Source organism: Leuresthes tenuis, unplaced genomic scaffold, assembly GCF_036924035.1.
Source record: "Leuresthes tenuis unplaced genomic scaffold, fLeuTen1.0.hap1 SCAF_1, whole genome shotgun sequence".
Taxonomy (NCBI): domain Eukaryota; kingdom Metazoa; phylum Chordata; class Actinopteri; order Atheriniformes; family Atherinopsidae; genus Leuresthes; species Leuresthes tenuis.
In genome coordinates, this window is record NW_027325355.1 from 7,507,050 (window position 1) to 7,521,079 (window position 14,030).

General features: G+C 40.7%; 2 protein-coding genes across 3 annotated transcripts in view; both read right to left on the reverse strand.

The window, feature by feature from the left end:
- The window catches only part of LOC140291582 (NLR family CARD domain-containing protein 3-like), a 531,700-nt gene that overhangs the window by 110,112 nt on the left and 407,558 nt on the right, over positions 1 to 14,030 (reverse strand). The gene's annotated exons all lie outside the window — the stretch shown is intronic.
- The window catches only part of LOC140294898 (uncharacterized), a 131,788-nt gene that overhangs the window by 67,642 nt on the left and 50,116 nt on the right, over positions 1 to 14,030 (reverse strand). The gene's annotated exons all lie outside the window — the stretch shown is intronic.

The following is a 14,030-nucleotide window of genomic DNA, read 5'->3' on the forward strand; positions in this document are numbered from 1 at the left end:
CTTAAGCCACATTATTAACTGATGTCATTTATCATAAAGTTAATTCACTTTACATTCAGCATCCTCCAGATGAAAATAATCTCTTCTTAAAGTGGTGCAGAGATGGTGGTTCGGTTGCACCTGGGACAGATTGTGCATTTGCAGGCACCGGCTGACCAGTCTGCCTTCTTCCCCTCAGCCTGCTTGGACTCAATACCAGACGGCTGCTTTGTCTCTGTTCTGATTCATGACTTTGTCTCTGGCTGTTTTTATGTGTTTGTTTTGGTCCTACTCGTTATCAGTTTATTGTGTCTGATTATCTGTTTTGGTTCATAGTTTTGTGGCCTTATTTTTCTTATTTTTCCCCATAAGACTGATGCTCACTCAGGTGAAAGCCACAGACTGTGCAATGATTTCTGCACCAGACACGGGCAGAAACACCATATATACAAATGCATTTGGATAGTTCCAGACATGTGTAGTTATAGATATGTTTGGAAGCACACAGCAACACTCCCACATCAGCCAGCACAACACAAACTGACAGAAAGTGGCGTCCTAAAACAGATGCCAGCTATAAAATGTCACGGACCACAGGACACAGATGCAGGGTCGACTTCAAGGCAAGAGTGTTTATTAACAAAAAACAGGTCGAGGATCTCCAAAACAAGGGGCTGTGAAAATCCTAAACACTCTCCTCAATAGCTATATATGAGGATGGTGCAGCTATGAAAAGGATCAAATCAAAACTCTCCACTCCAGGAGGAAAACAGAACAGGCTATGAACGATTACAAAATAAACTTTTACGCTCTGCTAATGAGGCGGACTTAAACAAAAAACGCTCACCTGATAAATAGGACACAATCACTAGAGCACATAAAACTCTGCACGAAGGGAGGCACTATCAAACTTAACGATTAACTCTAGGCTGACCTTTAACGGCGGCGCAAAGCTCTCTAAAGACAAAACACAAAATCACTCCAATAGCGGAGGAACTATGAAACTTAAACCAAATAACGAACGCAACGCTCCTCTAACTGAGGTGTCTATGAAACAATTAACAAGAACAAAAAACACTCCTTAACGGAGGAACAAAACAGGCTATGAAAACTTACCGTGAACTAAACTAAAGCTACGGAATAAATTACAAATGAAGATAGCTCTGAAGGAGAATCGCTCAACTGCAGGCTCAAGGATACAAGACTGTGGGACAAGGGCGCTATAGTGAGGAACGTGACGAGTTACAACACACTGGCACAAGACAAGGGAGACGCAGACTATTAGAGCACAAGAGGAGCCAAGGAGAACAGCTGGAAACACTTTGGAATCAGGGAAGACAATCAGACGCAGACACAGGAGGAAACGAGGTACCTGAAAGGAGAGGAGCAGTTAGTATTTCAAAATAAAACAGGAAATGATATGAATCAAAACTAAAACGTGACATAAAAGAGGGAAACAAGACTGAACTCAACCTTGAACAAGTCTAAGTTTGAACTTGCACAACACTGCTCAGAGTATTTAGTATTCAGGAGTATTTTAGAGCAAAAATCAGCATTTAGCTACATGTCATTAAACTTGTTTAATAAGGGTTGTATCGCATCGCATTAAAAGGCAAAACAGTGGGAATTAGTTTCATTACAAACTCCTGATCCAGCCTCATTTCTTTCTGACTGTCCTGTCTTCTTTAAAGTGGTCCTGATCAATAGTTCTCCAGCTTTCTGAAGGTCTCTCAGAATTTTTCTTTGGACGTTTTCTGCTTTTTCTCTCTTTTTCAGTCCAGTCCTTGTACCTGAGCATTTTCAGAGGAATGTGTTTTTTCTATGTTAAGCCACTTAACTCTGACCTATGAATCATTCAAGCAGAAAAAAGGCTCCTAACTCAAGGAATGAACCAGTGTTGTGTCGACACATAACAGACAACTTAGCAAATAAGCCACTTTAAATTGGATCTTTAGGCACTTTGTTGCTAGCGGCCTGTCACAAAGACACATCATTTGTTCCCATTTCTTTAGTTGCATCCATGAAAAACACCAAAGATAACACAGTTTGACAGACAGAAAATAGTATTTTACAGCAACAAGGTGATTCCCAAAGAGCTATGAGCTTAAAACTTGGCATATCTCAGCATGGTGTGCAGTGTGTCCTTAAAACATTTGAGGAAACTGGACAAGTGGAGGACAGAAGAAGAAGTGTCAGGCCTAAATAACTATCTACAGCAGATGAACAGTATCTGAAAGTGATGTCCTTAAGAAAGAGGAAAAAATCCAGCAAAGACCTGACACAGGACCTGAGAGATGCATCTGGACCTTCAGCTGATCCATCTACTGTTCAATGAAGCCTCATCAGAAATGGTCTCCATGGAAGGGTGGCTGTCAAGAAGCCATTCTTAAGGAAGGGAAACAGGGAGAAAAGGCTGAGCTATGCCAAATGACACAAGAAGTGGACTGAAAATCAGTGGCAACAGGTCTTATGGAGGGATGAATCCTCCCCAGAGCCGGACCTCAACATTATTGAAGCAGTGTGGGATCATCTGACATAGAACAGAACAAAAGGCAGCCGAATTAAACCGAATTAAACCTTTACTTTAAACTTTCCTTTTACTCTGGAAGCAGAAATTCCCCTTAAACCTCTCTGAGCCATAATTGGTGGCAGCAGAGGCCTCGGAGGGAGTCCATTCCCTCTGAGTGCAGCCCACAGAGGGAGTGGGAGAGGTTCCTGAGTCTGTAAACTTCCTCTTGCTGTGTTGAGCTGCAGAGGCCTGGGGATGATTCTGCATCTTCTGGCCTGTTGGCGGCTTCCTCAGAACTTTCCTCTTTGCCACTTTCAAAGGGAAATATGTAGAAACCCTCAGACTCATTCTCCAGAATCTCTTCATCTACTCTGTCACCCCACAGAAGTGCAGGAGAGGATATTTTGGTTTGACTCAAAAAGGACTTTTTAAGTAAGTGTTGTTTTTCAGGCGGTTTGTCTTTCAGGCTTTTATAAACTACAGTGATGTCATGTCCTTTGATGACATGTTTCCATTGTGATGTCATGCAGAACTGTGAGGTCATAATCAGTGCTGACATCACTTCTTGTGATGTCAGCAGCGATGGTGCTCTGTTCTCAGTCACCAGTCATCACGTGTGCTGTTCTGCTCTCTTTTTCAGCTTTATGATCTTAACTGTAAATAATATGCAGCACATGTTCATAGAGCCCAGGCAATGGTGGGAAACATGGATTGTATGAATGCTGTGTGAAATGTGAATGAAAACAGAAGCAGTGACCTGCAGATCCTTTATATATATGTGATAACTGAATCTGAATGTATCAGTGTCCAGGTCAGTAATAATGTATTTATTGTATGTTACGGTGCTCACAGCTGCTTTCTGCACGCCTCACCTGGAAGTATCTTTGAAGCTGCTTTGTATGTTGTCTACACTGACTGTGAAGCAAAAGTAACACAACAGCCACATCTTCAGGCTGTTCTCAGTGTTTCCAGCACAATCATTCAGCTGTTTTCATGCATCAACATAATACAGTAATAACAGTGTAGTTATGGTTGTTTCTATTCAGAGCTGCTTACAAGCAGAATGGGATTATTTTTTACGTGTCAACATACAGTGTATCACATCATTTCTAGTAAAAATCTGACTTTGAAAGATGTTAAAATGACAGAATCAGCTTGTAAATGATAAAGTGTCTTCCTGTGGATGTTCTCAGATATGTACAGTATGAACACTGTGATCCTTTCCCACATGTCCCAGTATGTTTGATTGTGTTCCAAGTGAGGGTCAGACTGGAGAAAGTGTCATGAAGCTGTCACCCTTAAACAATCAATAAAAGCTCTGAATACAAAAGCATTTCAGTGTCATCTCTATAAGTAATGATGAAAGAAGCAAAAGCTTCAGCTGCACCTCCTGAGCTCTACTTTCCATATTGTCTACACTGACTGTGAATCAAAAGCAGCACAACAGCCACATCTTCAGCTTGTTGTTGAAAAGCTGTTCTGACAACATTCACAGCCCAATAAGCAGCACAGTGACAGCAGTGTAGTTGTGTTTGTGGGTCAGAGGAAATCTCATGTTCCAGCCATGTGATCCAGAACAACCCATGTGAGTGAAGGACAGACTGCAGCACTGATAAAAATGTCAGTTTGAGATGAATTCACAGGCATCAGTGTGTCAGTGGAACTGAAGGTGAACTGTTTGAGAGCTGAACACTGACAGGACTTTGTTTGCATGATGGAAACATGATGAAGAACAACATGACAAACTAAATCCATCATGTCAGAAGACAGAGTGGGAAAAGAATGAAAGTCAGCAGAAATTCAGCTCCATTATTGAATGAAGTCAAACACATTGAAGAGTTGGATCAGAGTTGAGGAGCTGTGTGGATTTGTAGTTGTGCATTTTCATCCCAGCTGTTAAACAACAGATAACAGTGTGTGTTACTAAATTCACCACCAAGCTGAATGTGTTTGTGGGAACATGAATGTTTTTTAGTCGTTCTGCATCATGTGACCCCGATTTTAATCATCTGCTGTCAGATTCAAATCAAGACCATGAAACCACACAGCAGCTTCAGCTGAGCTGTCAGTCAGCAGCAGCGGTCTTATCTGTGGGCCGCAGGGGCTGATGGGAGCTCTGAGGAGCTGTTAGAAAGCACGTGGCCCTGGTCTGATCTCACAGCTCGTCCTTGTTTGGCCTCAGCTGCATCAGAGCACCACTTCTCCCCAGGTTCACCAGAGGAAACACCACTGCACAAAATGCTTTTCCTCCCAGCTGCTGCTCTGTGCTGTCTGTGTTCAGGTGAGTGTTTCCAGCCAATCAGGAGCCAGCAAACTCCACCTGGAACACACACTGTCACACTGACCTTCATCTGTCTGTTTGAGTCTCTCCAGCGCTGGTTGCCATGGCAGCACAGCTGATCCAGGACCAGTTAACACTGACCAGGAGAGTTGGTCAAAGTGTCTCCTTCAGCTGTGGAACTGACCAGTGTGATGAAAACTGGATATACTGGTACCAGAAGAAAGAAGCAGAAACATTCACAGTGATTCTGGATATTAATAAAGATAGTGGTGATGTTTATAAAGGTTATGGTCATCCTCAGAAAGATGATTTCTCAGCTGTGAATAAACAGAACGGCTGTGAGAGAGCAGTAAACCACAGCCCAGGTTCACATATTTCACCTCCATCTCAGACAGAGTCACAAACATACTGAGCTGAGGGAGTTTCTTCCTCTCTGCTGTCTTCATTTATTTCAACTTTTATTCAACTTTTTCTTATTATTAAGAGAAGTTTTCTGAAGGTTCAAAGATAAAAACTGTGAACATTTCAAAGATTTATTCTGGAAAATGATCCAAATGAAACTTCAATTCACCATAAATAAAAGCAAGACATTTTAAAGACATTTATTTAATACTGAATGTTTTCATTCAAATGTCCAGATAAATATGAATCTCCTGCTTTGAGCTGCTGCTGGAATAAAGTCCATTCCTCCTTTAAAAAGTTTAATGAGCTCTTCATGAAAACACTTCCAGCAGCACTTGTTGTTTCACAGCTTTCAGCAGATTTCACCTCATCATTTCACTTTATTCCATTTTAAAAGACAGATCTTGGACTGATCTCAGGTCAGGATTTTGTCCTTCTAGCAGCAGCTTATCAGGACGCTGATTTTGTTGGACAGATGTTCATCAGTTTCCTGTGGATGTTTTTGCTTCCCAGAGGATGAATCCAGAGTGCACTGAGACTGAGGCAGGAGCAGGAAAACTTCCTAAATTCACGTGAAGTCTTTGTACCACATTACAGCTCAGAAACAGAACACATGCACAGTGAGGGCATGATGCTCAACACGTTTCTCAAAGCATTTACACAAGGACATTCATTATGTGCTGATAGTGATATGATTTCCTTCCCCTGACACTGAAATAACAATCATCTTTAAGGGATTTCATGTCACTTTTAGATCCATCAGCTCCACAGTTTTATATCTCTACATGTTAAGTTGAAGGCAGCTTTCACAGCGAGCTATGTGGCAAATATCTGGAAACAACTGAGACTAACAGCCTGAAACATCCAGTTTCTACAAAGATAGCTCATATACACAGTTCTGTTGAATGTTTCTGTACAGTCATCATGGACATTCATGTCACTTCCATTTAGTCATTTAGCAGATGCTTTGATCCAAAGTGACTCACAGGTGAGGAAACAACATCCCAGTGCAGTCAGGCATACCTCTCATTTCCCTGTATTTGTGTCCATCCTCCAGACTCCTGTGGATCCTTTTTACCTCACGCTAAAAAAGCCAATATCACAGACTGAGAAAAGTTAGATCATGAGAGAGAAAAAAACTCTTGAAACATTCTGTGAACAAAGCAAGGAGGTCAGTAAATAAGTCTACACCTCATTACAGTGGTTAATATTTCTGTCTGAATACGTTTTTGTTTGCATCTGTGTGTTTGTGGACATATTTGATCTAAGGGAACTTCAGATTGAAACCTCGCCAGTGAAGAACTGAATGTAGCACAACGTGTTGGTGTAAAAGACCACTCTGATGCTTAGAAGTCCATACTCCCACCAACTAGTTTAAAGCTGAATAATCCTTTCAGATGAGAGATGAAACGTCTTCAAGAACCAAGAAGAAGAAGAAGTTGCCCTTATTCAGGCTCTTACCCACAAAGTGTCACCGTGAGGAGCCCCCTTTCCAATCAGTAAACCTTCTTCTAAAAAAGTAGCCCTGAACAGCTGCCTCCAGCTCCTCTGAGGGACACACCTGCTGAACTGGTCATTGACATTAAAATAAAAAGGCTGCAGACAGACCAAAACTCCTGCTTTGGAGATGAACCCTCTGTGTAATGCTTCTCACAGTTCATGAAAGAATATTATAAAATAACAAGGATTTTAACCATCTGTAATTATACTGGGGCAGCTGCTTATCTGAAGTGTTGCATATGTCACTGTGATCTATGTTATTAATGTCCAAAGACATGTGAGCTGTGTTTAGATTTAGCCAAAAGCTGAAGTGGAGAAGAAGATCTTGGAATAAAGAAAGAGGAAAGGATGATGCACAGTTTTTACAGTAATGAATGACACACAGTGGTTCCAACGGTGCCCTGGAGCTGTTCACATCTGGTCTTAACATGATCAGAAAAGTGAACTAAGTACATCTGTGAACACGTTCAACAAGGATTCAGCAGCTCCTTTCTCCACCTCTCAGCCAAACTCTGTAGTTCTTGTGATGAGAGATTTCAACTCATGTAACCTCTCCCAGGAACTGACGAGCTCCAAACAGCTGGTGACATGCGCCATGCAGGACAGCAACACACTGGACCACTTCTACTCCACCATAAAACCCTCATACCGCTCCATCCCCCACGCTGCCCTTGGACACTCCGACCACTGCATCATACAGATGGTCCCCACATACAGGCAGCAACTGAGAAGGGCCAAACCATCCAGGACTACAGTAAGGAGGTGGACTCCAGAGGCAAGGGACATGCTTCAGGACTGCATGGAGTCTACTGACTGGGAGTCACTGAGGGGCCCTGAGGATGACAACGGCAGCTTTTCTGACACTGTATGTTCCTGCATCAGCTTCTGTGAGCAGGTCTGCCTCCCAACCAAAACCATCACAAGGCACAATAACCAAAAGCCCTGGTTCTCCAAGCAGCTCAGAGAGCTCAGGCGCCGGAAAGAGCAGGCGTACAGAGAGGGTGACATGGACACATTCAGGCTGGCCAGACAGGGCCTCAAGAAGCCATCAAAAATGCTAAAGAGGACTATAGAGCCAGACTGGAGCGTGATTCAGGCACCAACGACCCTGGTTGGTAGAAGCCCTGTGTCGCCCCCTCCCCCAGACTAGCTGACGATCTCAACACCTACTACACCAGGTTTGAGAGACCCCCTGCTGCTTTATTGTCTCCAACCCCCCCCCCCTTCTCTCTCTCTCTCACAGACACTGAGAGCTCACCGCCACCCATTTCTCATCCCCTTATCACATATGTGTATGATGAAATAGTTTTTAACGTATTCTGTGTGTAAATTCTCACAGAAAGGTAGAATCATATGATATGGCAGGTTGTGTGTGTTTTTCTGTCACTTTACTCAAAGAAAGTTAAGGCCTTAGCATGCATGAGGTGTTCTTATTGTACCCCAACTCCTTAGAACACAGTAAACACCTCACCTATGAATACATTAAGAAACAGTGAAAAATACAGTTCTTGATCAGCAAACCTAATGCATCTGAAATATGTTAGATTAAGCTTTACCTTAACAGGACATATCAAATCAAAATATTCTCACACGGGGGAAATCTTCCTCTTCCTAGCTGGCTCCATCCTCTTACCTATCCTTCTCTCCTCACTCTCCCTAATCTCAAAACTATCTCTCTCTCACTTAACTCCCCAAACTATCTCCAAATTACATTAATGCTATCCAAACTCGAGTATCCAAACTATCAAAACTCAAAAAGTGAACTGACTGCAACTCTCCATAAAAAAAAACACATTTTAAATGGAGACTGAGGGGTTTCTACGCTTGGCATATAAATCTGACAAAATCTGAAGCATTTACGGAACAGTCACGTGGTTGGGACGGGTAGTGAGGTTGTCGACGTCATCATTTTCGGCTCCTCCCCTAAATGAAGTAAGCCGTCTCCTCCATTACTCCACACACGCTTCGAAGCCTCAGCACATTTCAGAACATCACTACAGGAAGCTGCATGCAGGTGAGTCCAGAAAAGAATACATGTAGCGGTCAAACATTTGCAGAAATGTCTTCAAAGTGCTTTGTGTCATTGGTTTGATTCCTGCACCTGGACACGGGCAGTCAGAACATGTACTAAAGAGTAAAAAAGTTCAAATAACCTGGCTGCTATTCACAGTTAGCATGTCCTCCTAATGCTAATGCTAATGCTCTGCTAACCGTTGTACTCAAAGCAGAAACCAGAAACACATCAACTATAAATTTCAATAAGCCGGTCAGATGGACAAATAAAATGGAGCTTTATCCTTCTACCTGTGTGTTAAACACATTTTCCACTAAAGCTGCAGTTTTCTAAACTTTTTTCTGTAGTTTTAAAAAATTTAAAAAAATTGATGATCAATGTAAAATTTAGAATTGTTCTTTCCGGGCTTATCTGGGTATCATTTGGCTTTTTGATAAAACTGTGGAGTGAAAACATTTGATATGATGTGTTTAATGTGTTTTAGTGTTTAAAATCTTAAAATGGGATTTAATTATGGTCAATATAAATGCTTCAATTACATTTAGAGTTTATGTTGTTTGAAGAGGAGTCATAGCATTATAATATAGATTTGTCAGTGATCCAGGAAAGTATCACAGGAGCAGTAGAAATATACAGTTCAGTATCAGTGTCTGATTTCTCAGATTTACACTCAGAAGCCCATTAAAAGACAGTCTGACTGTCCTCTTCAAAAGTGTCTCATGAAAGCTTCATTTTTCAGTTTCCTTTACATATCCAATATTTTCTTTTATCCACATATCAACAAGGACTGACCGCATGATAAAAAGGTTGTACATGTCTTTACTCATAAAGTCCACCTGCCAACATCTGGAGTTAAAATGGAGCTAAAATGATCTTTATTAGGATGATCTGTGCAACTTTTAGGAGCTGATACTCTGATCTGACCAATCTGATCTTCACTTTTTACTCTTCAACTGGACACATAAGTTTACCAGGTAAGATAATTTCAGAATAAAATAAAGGAGACTGTAGGTTATTTGGGTTGAAAAACATTTCAGAGTTTTAAGGGTCTGTGAGTTTCCTTCATCTCAACCTTTGGGTTTCACTAAAGCAGCTTTCTGGAATGAATCACTGGACGAGCACTTCTGATGCCAGAAAAACACTCCTTTATATTTAAATGACAGCCTCAGAATGGTCCACTTCATGTTGTTCTTCAGAGTGTCTCAGATCAGTCAGACAGCTCCTGCTGACGTGCTGTTAGCCACACAGAACTAGATCATTCCCCCACTGAAACATCACATCTTCTCAGTTTCAAGCCTCAGTCCAGACTGAAGCTCCCTGAGTGCTGAACCGTGGGCTTCAGATGTTAACCTGTGACAAATTTGAGATTACTCTGTTACTTTTCTGGATCCATGACAGCTTCTGGAAATGAGAACAAATTTAGAAATGGAGAAAATCTGAACTTCAGTCTTTGGGATGATATTGGGACCCTTTCCTCAAACAGTATCATTGTCTTAATGTAGTAAAAAGATTTAAGTTGATCATGTTACACTGACTCAGATGAGATTCATGGGCTATTGCACACTGTGGGTGTCATTCTACAGAGTATATTATACATATATTATATTATACATTTTTTTCTGAATTTGATTAAAAAGCTCCAAATATTTTGAACTGTGACCATTGAAATAAAAACCATGGTAATAAGTTTAATTAAATGTGACTAGATGGTTAAAAACTGTCCAGAAAGGTTTTCAAGAGAAGAAGAAAAGTGGATGTGATTTAACATGCTGCACGCCACAGCTGGATCTTATTGTATGTACTGACAGTTTCAGACAGAGTCCATCAGTTGGAGGACCAGGACCAGAATGGAGCGGCAGAACCAGGATCCAAACACCTCCACTAAGGACATCCTCATCCTCTGGTTCCACCGGGCTACAGGTCAGTGTGGAGGACATTAAAGACAGAAGGACGAGTGTCGAGGCTCCGTGTATCGTCCGCTTGTTCTGCTTTTACTTCAAATGTGGAAAAAGTGTCAGCAAAGTATTTTCTGGTTTCATCTACCCTCTCTGATACAGATGTGCTTAGACTGAAAATGTGCTGCAGGCTGAATGATCTGCTGGAAGAAAATCAGTGGCCAGATTGTTGTTGTGGGACATTTTCTGGCTCTCAGTCTTCAGATTTGAGAGGTTCAGGAGCTTATATTCATTGTTTGTGTTTAAAGTCTCTGGATTACATGAATTAAACCTGGTGGTGGTAATACTTCTGGGTCTTTAATGGTTAGATGACAGGTTTGTAGATCTCTCTACCTCAGGGTAAAGAGTTGTTTTAGAAAGAAACAAAGGTTGAGTTAAAACTGTTTCCCTGATAGCTGTTGAGCTCAATGGCTGCAGACCTCTGGGTTGTAAGCTGGAACAAAGGGATAGTGTCAAGAATGTCATGTATTACCACCACTGTTACTTTTATTCGTTTAAACCAGTGGTCATCAACCTTTTTCAGTCCAACCTCTACATGGTGTTTAACTGAACAACTTGGACAAGACTGTGCTTCATTCTATCATTTAGAAATATTGTAGCACAAGTTCCTTTTCAGAATTTCATCATGACAAAAAATAATTAGTGAAAGAGCAAAAAGCAAGTTTACTGCTTAAAAACCTGAACGTGTGCAGAACACATCAGAGCACAGTGTTGACAGCTGAGGGCACTTATAAACACACTCTCAGCATCTCAGCACGTTTGATCTGAGATATTGAGACCTGTGGCTCGGTCTATACACGTCCAGTTAGAATATGTTGGTTAGCTTAGAGAAATCTTTTGTGTGAACTTCAGAAGGATCTAATCCTTCTTCCTCTCTGTCATTGCAGAAACATATAGCCCAAGAGGGCTCCAGATGTCACTCCTGTAAACACTGTGGGAAAGTTTTCAAAAGATCATCACATCTGAGGTGTCATCAGAGGCTTCACACTGGAAAGAAACCATATAGCTGTGGTCAGTGTGGGGCAGCTTTCACTACATCTTCCCATTTTAAGACTCACCAACGTATTCACACAGGAGAGAAACCTTACAACTGTGGTCAGTGTGGCGCAGCATTCACTACATCTTCCCATTTTAAGACTCACCAACGTATTCACACAGGAGAGAAACCTTACAACATTGGTCAGTGTGGCGCAGCATTCACTTCATCTTCCAATCTTAAGAAACACCAACATATTCACACAGGACAGAAACCATACAGCTGTGGTCAGTGTGGAGCAGCTTTCACTACATCTTCCAATCTTAAGAAACACCTATGTATTCACACAGGACAGAAATCTTACAGCTGTAGTCAGTGTGGAGCAGCATTCAAAACATCTTCCTATCTTAAGATCTTAAGGAGCAGGTTTTGCTCGATTATCCAGTCTAAAGACACACCAACGTATTCACACAGGAGAGAAACCCTATAGCTGTGGTCAGTGTGGAGCCGCTTTCACTCAATTATCTCACCTAAAGACTCACCAATGTATTCACACTGCGGATAAATAATTGGTTTAAATCAACAATATATTTTACGGCAGATAAGAAAACATTCACCTGGGAGCAGCAACAGGAACTACCAATCAGAAGAATTTCCCTTGTTCAGATTAAAAATCTTCTTTTTGGATTACCACCTTCTCTTGTCAGGACTTTTGTTCTGAATGTTCTGTGGGTAGCACATGTTTAAAGAATCATTGAAAATGCTTTATAATTTGTTGGGAAAGTTGGGAACTATGGACAGATCTCCCACCGTTCAAGATAAATATGGCATCAGTTGTGAGTTGATAGACGGAACAATATCAGTGCCTTAAGATGACATTGTTTTAATTTGGCGCTATATGAATAAAACTGAATTGAATTGAAAATGCAATCTTTTTTTAAAGTAGATACACTTTTTATTCTATTATACTGAACATATATGTTTTGTTTAAAGTTAAAATTCACAAAGTAGCTGTGCACCAGCTGTGGGTATGTTTGTAAACATACAACATCTTTAGAAGCAATATATCATTTCAGTTTGATGTAAAGTCTAGCTTTACACTTGTTTGTATTTCATTGTTCTGCATTTTATTAAAGGTTAGATGTCAACATTTCTCATGCGTTTCATCTTCTTGCTACAGTGATATTTAAAAAAAAATTGTGTTTGGTTCTAATCTTTGTGCTAATCTTTCCCAAAGAATTTTTAACGCAGTCTGAAAAAAGTTTGGAGTTTTTCCCTGTACTTTCCAGACAGCTGTTTGATTGTCATGACTAAAGCTGAAACTTAAGGCTGTTCCAACACTAAAAGGACACGAGGCTCAACTTCAAGCTGTGAAACTATGTCAAATGTCTGTGTTGGTGTCATAAAAATTCTCTCAAAATGAGGCTCAGAGTCGCTGGAGACAATTAATACCAAACATTTATTCTCACAGCAAGGAGTCTGCATGACATATCAAGAAGCTGACACAGATTTGTCTGAGTTAAAAAAAACAAAAACAATGATGCTATCGCTATTTAGTTTCCACTTTGTTTTTTCTGTACATTTCTGTATATAACAGTGCTGAGCCTGAGTGAGATGGAGATTTCAATTTCCCAGAGGCAACCTCCCAAAGGGATTAATGAAGTCATCCATCCATCCTATGAGATCACTGGCCACACAAGGTTATGCGACATTAAGTCAAACAAGGATTAGACAGAAGTTGAAATAAGATAGATAGGATGACTCTCAGCACACAGTGTCTCTTGACCCTGCAGCATCTCACACATGGTACTTCCTTTTTGTCATAATATAACTTCATGATTTTTTTTTTAACATATCTCTCCTGTTTATGATAGAAAAGAAGGTGTAAATTCACAGTAGAGTCATACATACACATGCATTTTTTTGTATATCTTCTACGTCATTGTCATTGTTAAACAGTTTGTTATGTTGACCTCTGTTTGTTCTTGGCTCTCAGTCTCCATGTTGCTGATCCTGGATCTGCTGAGATGTCCCAGGTCATTGTTGGCTTTGATCCTCATACATTTATTTTTGTCCTGAGAAAGAAGAAGTTCCAAAAAGAGAAACAGGGACTGCTTTTGGATTTGACATAGCCTATATCATGTCAACGTTCATTTGGGTCTGCTGTTTTTCATTTAGTTTCAGACTTGTTATTGGATTCAAATGTTGAGGAGTTTCTGTGACAGATAGGCTCCAGTCCCCCTGAAACCATGAATTAAAGAAAGTGGAAGGATGGTAAGTTTTGGGGACATTTATTCATTCATTCCACTTCAGCATTTCTGTTTCAGGGAAGATTCCAACTTTAATGACATTTTTTTTAAAATCAGATTTAATGTTAAGTTATCCTGAAGAAAATGAATATGACCACTTACAAA